This window comes from Otolemur garnettii, unplaced genomic scaffold (assembly GCF_000181295.1).
Source record: "Otolemur garnettii isolate 467f Iridium unplaced genomic scaffold, OtoGar3 scaffold00032, whole genome shotgun sequence".
Taxonomy (NCBI): Eukaryota; Metazoa; Chordata; class Mammalia; order Primates; family Galagidae; genus Otolemur; species Otolemur garnettii.
Window position 1 is genome coordinate 15,859,207 of NW_003852427.1, and position 6,443 is coordinate 15,865,649.

The 6,443-nt window shown below is 45.7% G+C and overlaps 1 protein-coding gene and 1 non-coding gene across 2 annotated transcripts in view; both read right to left on the reverse strand.

Annotated features, from left to right (window-relative positions):
* The window catches only part of LOC100956900 (phospholipid scramblase 1), a 21,834-nt gene extending 18,549 nt beyond the window's left edge, over window positions 1–3,285 (reverse strand). Inside the window, exon 1 of the mRNA XM_012804993.2 lies at window positions 3,076–3,285. The gene's annotated coding sequence lies outside the window, so the exon portion shown is untranslated. The remainder of the gene's footprint in view (window positions 1–3,075) is intronic.
* A 2,067-nt stretch (window positions 3,286–5,352) lies between these two features.
* On the reverse strand, window positions 5,353–5,493 carry LOC111725160. Its single transcript, XR_002773292.1, has one exon. It is a non-coding gene; the product is annotated as a U4 spliceosomal RNA (small nuclear RNA).
* Window positions 5,494–6,443: the final 950 nt, after the last annotated feature.

The following is a 6,443-nucleotide window of genomic DNA, read 5'->3' on the forward strand; positions in this document are numbered from 1 at the left end:
GCCACTTCACTAGAGGTTGTAGAATTTTAGCAATTATATAACATCTCAGAGCTTATCTCACACCGTAAGATCTTGTGCAAAATGTGAAGTGATCTTTGTAACTGTACCTGCGCCGAGTAAGGCACCATAAAACAGATAAATAAAGTCATTCACCATGTAGATGCCTACTCACTTGTTTGCTGTTATAGCTGTTATAATCATCCTTTGGGTCTCTCAAACTTGAGTCTATTCTAAGACTTACATCCCTCAGTTTGGGGAATAGCTGAGTATGTTCTTGTTGAATTAGTTCATTTAACATAACTCTTTAGCAATGGTTTGGACCACTCTCATTTGATAAAACACTTGATAAACACAAACACTTTAGGGAAAGAGAAAAATTATATTTACGATGTAACAAAGGTCTGAAATAAAGTCATTATAGATTGTACAGTAGCAAACATAAATACTGCAGGACAAACAACAGAATTTCAATAATAGAGACACACTGATATGTACATATATGATATGCATACAATATATGATGCCTCAATTTCCTCATCATGCATGTACATATCAGTGTGTCTCTGTTAAAAATCATTTGATCAGAACTCTAAGTTCCCACCAAGGCTCCGGACTATTTGATCATTTTAAACCACTACCACCAAAGAAAGGGAAAAACAGCACAGGGGATTTCCAGTTATGGTTTCACAATCCACATTACAATGAATCCCTTTTCCCATCCTGCAAGTTCTCTTATTGCTTTCAAAGCAGTATTAATGTAAAACAGGGAACTCCAAGGGGAATAATCCCTACTTCTGGAAGATCTCGAAGCCAATGTGTCTATAAACTAGGCATAACCAGATTTGAGTTATTTATCTGAATTTACTTATTAATAGCCTAAGAACAAACCTCCTCCTGACGCCCCCAAAACACAAGATAAACCAGTTCTTGTTCTTCATCAGCCAAGATGAGATACATATTCTGAATTATTTGAGCAAAACTCCACTGTTCTAAAATAAATCACAAGACTTCTAGGTCCTTACTTTCCTACCCGTAAGTGGAAATGAAAGATACTAGGCTATCGGAAGGGAAGAATTTGGAGTAGCAGACCAAAAGCAGAACTTAGAGGGAGGGATGCCACAATCAAAGACCACCCAGTTTTCCTGTTGTCTGGGTTATGTTTATAGGCAAAAATTTTTTATGGGTAAATTCTATGCATTTAAAAAAAGTTTTCCTTCTTAAATTTAGCACTGTTCTTGGTAGTGCTATAGAGTGTGCATATAATTATGTATATACAAATGCATACATACAAAATACCCACTTTGTATAAAGCCGGTGTGGGTTGCAAGGCTCTCTATATACCAGACACCACAGCACTAAAGCTAGACACCAGGGAGACACAAATCTTAGTGAAAATGTAATGGATCGGGCGCTCTGCATCTGATGATGATGTTCTAAGAAAGGGTTATGAGGAGAGCACTAACTTAGATAGTGGTAGGGAGGAAAATGGTCCGCAAAGTCAGAGTCAGAGGTGAAGGGAATTGAAAGTCCTTGTGCTGTGGAGGCTGGGTCTGTGCGGGTGCCCTGAACTAGAGCATGAGAGATAAAGGGGACTTCACGTACACGTCCTCAGACTGGAGAGAACTTGGCTCCTTCAAGGAAATGAGAGATCTGTGAGGGTAGAGAACAGACAGAAGAAAGCGAGGTCCTCAGAGATGGGACGGAGCAGGGCTGGGGGGCCGGTTCACGTTACCCGTATTCCAAACTCCTTCACAGATCACAAGGTCGTGTGTCTACAACCCAGCTATTTTAAACGCCACTTTTCTGCCCAGGGACTGAAATGCACTCATTTTGTTTTTCAGTTACTTTACAGAGTTTCACTATGTCGCCCTGGGTAGAGTGCCCTGGCGTCACAGCATCCTCAAACTCGTGGGCTTAAGCGGTTCTCTTGCCTCAGACTTACCAAGTAGCTGGGGCTACAGGCGCCCACCACAACGCCCAGCTCTTTTTGGTTGTAATTGTCATAGTTGTTTGGCAGGTCTGGGCTGGGTGCCAGCTCCGGTGTATGTGGCTGTAGCCCCGCCACTGACTGAGCAACCGGCGCCGGGCCCTGTTGCATTTTAAGAGAAACATCTACTATTGGGTAAGTTTGATTAAGAAAAAGGAACACTCAGTGCCTGGCAATTCTCATTAAGGAAGTCTGACTTGCAACTAGCCTTGCATCTCAAATTGCTAAACCGGAAGAAGCAATGATCATTCCTGGAAGTGAGACGGAGCCCTGCCAAGACTTTTAGGAGTAACAGAACGTGAATGACAGAACACCGGCAGCAGGTAGCGAGCGTGACGCCGAGGGGACTTCGTCAAATAGCTCAGATACTGAAAGCTAACTCGGCAGCGTATTCCCTGCGATGTCAGGCATCACGTTAATCACATTACGCCAATACATGTAATAGACTCGGTAACTTTTGTAATTCCTTTAATACACAATTTCAGACATGAGGCAAAGGAAGGACCATCCGTGAAGAAACTGGGTCCGAAACCACATGGGCGAAATACAGTCGCGGTAGGATTCAGACTCAGGCCCCCTGACTCCGGAGCACCAGGTCTTACCATCCTGAGATGCACGGACTCTACCTTTCATATCGCTTATAGAGTTGTAGAGTACCTAGCACAGTTTGGGGCTCCAGTCCTATTTCCAATTAATACTTATTGTTAAATGACAGCCAGGAGGCTCTATTAAGTCCTCCTTTTTAGTACCCCCACTACTCTGGCAAGTAGTCTGGAGCCGGGCTTCTGACCGCGACTCAGGGCTGCTCCCTCCCCGTAAAGCAGCCCGCAGGTGTTGAGACAGGTGTTGTAAGAATGAATGCTCCGGGGCAGACCACGGTGCCTCTGCGCCAGCTGGAGCTCCGCTTCCGAGGACTCTGAACCCCTGCCCCCAACCTTCACTCCAAATACTCCCCCCTCCCCAAAGCAAACAGAACCCACGGGGTCCATCGCCCATCAAATGCACCTGGCCCTGGGACCCTCGCAGATTCCACCTATAAACTCACTCCCACGCCCCCGGGAGGCAAAGGACAAAAGCTGCTCACTCACCTGTGGCTGCCGCTGTTCCCGCGCAGACGGAGAGAGGCCAAGTTCCCTGACCTGGGTGCCTGGTGGGACTCGTTTGTCTCTGGCGCCCTTTAACTGCTGCAGAGGGCAGAAGTCCCACAACCAACTCTGCAGTAGGCGGAAAAAGAGCCTCAGAGTGACCTTACTGCTGATACGCAGGGCTCTTGGTTTCGTTTCCTGTCCCTTACGTGTGGAACACGGCTGCCCTCCCCTTGTCCCCGAGGTCCCCGGAGGCCAAGCTGTAGGTGAGTATAGGTGCCGCACCGAGCTGCACCCACCTCCACAGACCCCACTAGCCTCCCCACATTCCGCCACTCCCACTTGGTCCCACCCACCCCGCCCCCTGCTTTCTTTCTCTTTGGACAAAGTCTCAAAGCCTTTGGACAGAGATGGATTGGGACTTCGCCACAGGCTGGGACTGTAAAGTCAACATCTGAGGAGTGGCCTCCTCTAGGACATTTCCTTTGTCCAGCCTTCATCTGCATCCCTCAGAATCACGTGGCTTTTCGAGCTGGGGTGGGAGGTGGAGGAGCAGGAAGCAGAGAGCGCTTAGAGCTGAGGAGGAGGGTTCAGGATTGTTTGTTTTTCTTTTTTTTCCCCCTCACTGCCTTAATCCTTGCAACAAATTTATATTTCATTATTTTTAACTTATTTTTAATCACTATCTTATTCTAAGAGCTTGCTTCATTCATATGTTGTGCCTAGATCCTTTCTATTAAAAATGTTATCAATTTATATATTGATATAAATCATATCATATCAAGATATATGATATCAATATATCTTCTTATATTGATATAAATATAAGTCATATATTGATATAAATATAAGTCATATATTGATATAAATATAAGTCATATATTGTTATTTATTATTATATTATAAAACATGATGCTATTTACATATTATATATATAAATAGTGACAATTGAGGAACAAATTAACCTGTCCCTCGTCACATGTGGTTAGTTACCCATCCTCCCTCCCCCAGAGCAGCAAAACTTCTGAATACATTGCATGGTGATTAACTATAGGTCTCATCCTAGTATTCACTACTTTGTGTGCCTTTGATTCAGGGCTCCCCTCATTCCCTAGGCCCAGGCAAGCTCAGAAGTCAGACCCTCATCTCTAAGGGCAAACAGGCTGCCTTTTTTCCACCTCTCGAGCAAGGTCAAGAAAAAGTAGCCGGAAAGGTTTTAGAATTCAGGGGTCCTCAAACTTTTTAAACAGGGGTACAGTTCACTGTCCCTCAGACCGTTGGAGGGCCGGACTGCGCTCTGGAATGAGTAGCCTGCTAAGGACAGGCAGTGGCGGCAAAAACATCGGGCTGGCCGATAAATGTCCTAGGTGGGCTGCATGTGGCCCACGGGCCGTAGTTTGAGGATGCCTGTTTTTAGATGGTTCCACCTTGAGTACGGAGCACATACCCTGATCCTTTCCCCGAGACAAAAACTGCCAAGACCTAATAACCTGGCCCCAGCTGAGGAATGGCATTCATTCATGTGTTAATACACTCATTAACTTTAGAAAGTCCTGGCCAAAATGTAGACAAAGACAAAGGACTCTGGGGGCTTCCGACTTGGGTCTTCCCCTTTGCCAGAAGCCCTGGTGCTTTTCAGTCCTGTATTCCTTTCTACGTAATAAAATCCTATCTCACCACTGATCTGTGGTCTGTGGGTTCATTCTTAAAATTCCGGAGCCCAACGACCTACTGAAGAAGAAATTCTGGTAACAAATTTTGGGGCCGTCTTCAGGGATTGAAGATCTGTGGTAAGCACAGGGACTATTTAACTGCATCCTGTTTTTCTCCATAATCATGATAGTGGAGACTAGTAATCTGAATGCCTGTCAGCCCCTAAAAGCACACAGTGCAGCTACCAACCTCCAGGTTATAGGTGTGAGGCTACTGGGAATCAGCTTTCCAATTCCCCTTGGCTCCAAAGGAAAGGAGCAGAAGGGAATGTTGGAAGGCTTGAGAGCCCAGCAAATAGAAGTAGCACCCAGAAGTCCTGGAGTCCACACCAGTAGTTTTGACCCCATTGGCATGGGAGGGTCTTCTGAAAAATGTGCTCTCCCAGCTCTTGTACTATCCTCTCATATCTCCCTGGGTCCCAAACCTCTTCTACTTATCTCTGCAGACCCCTCCCTGCCACTTGCTCCCTCTCTCTCCTTGTAGTTTGGGTGCTTTGTTTGAATGTCAGTAAAGGATCGCTTTATATATTTAATTAAGTTTGTCCTGATCTTTTCTGATTTTTTTTAGATGTTATAACATCTAAAAAGAAATGGTAATGACAACTATATTTCAAGTCGTCATGGTGGGGTATTGGAAAAGTTTTCAATTAGCAATCATCAGTGCCTCAGATAAGCCTCACTGGCTACCATGCTGTCACTGCATGAAGCTAGTTGTGACTAATTCTAATGCAAAAGTTTTTCTTTCTTTTTTTAGAGACAGAGTCTTACTTTGTCACCCTTGGGAGAGTGCCAAGACATCACAGCTCACTGCAACCTCCAGCTCTTGGGCTTAGGCAATCTCTTGCCTCAGTCTCCCTAGTAGCTGGGACTACGGGCACCCACCACAAAGCCCAGCTATTTTTTTGTTGTTGCAGTTTGGCCGGGGCTGGATTTGAACCCGCCACCTTCCGTATACAGGACTGGCGCCCTACTCACAGAGGGAGTAATGCAAAAGTTTTAAAGTGTCTCTCAGCCCTGGTTTTTAGTGAGTTTGATTATTGTCACCTTGCTAACTTTGGAGGAAGAAAAAAGGGTGGAAAACATAGCATTAAGACCTGCCAATGATAAACCTGATAAAAAGCCTATTTCCTTTGATACTGTGATTTAGAAAAAGCTTGTAAAAATTATAAGGGGTTACACCTGCGAGTCCCATGCAGCAGTTTTCTCGGGGCGGGGGGGGCGGAGGTCAGCTCCACTTTGAGTGACAGGCATATATTCAATGGCAGGGGTAGAAAGGGGCAGAACTTACATCAGGTGAGACCAGACTCCCAGATACCAGATTTCTCAGGCGGTGCTGTTGGCGAGTACTAAGCACAGGAGAGCCGTGGGTACAGAGACCTACGCTGGTGATTGTGGCTAAATACAGACAAGCTAAGGGTTTGAGGAGGCCACTGTCCTCAGGGATTCTTCCCCAAGCATCATAAGGATGTTTCCTTTTGTTTGGCCGGAAGGCTTCCTAGGTTGGTCAGAAGATGCTTTGACACGCCAGGAACTCAGGGTGGGGTTGATTAAGACACTGGGCATTGGCTCGGCGCCTGTGGCTCAAGTGGCTAAGGCGCCAGCCACATACACCTAAGGTGGCGGGTTCGAATCCAGCCTGGGCCCACCAAACAACAATGA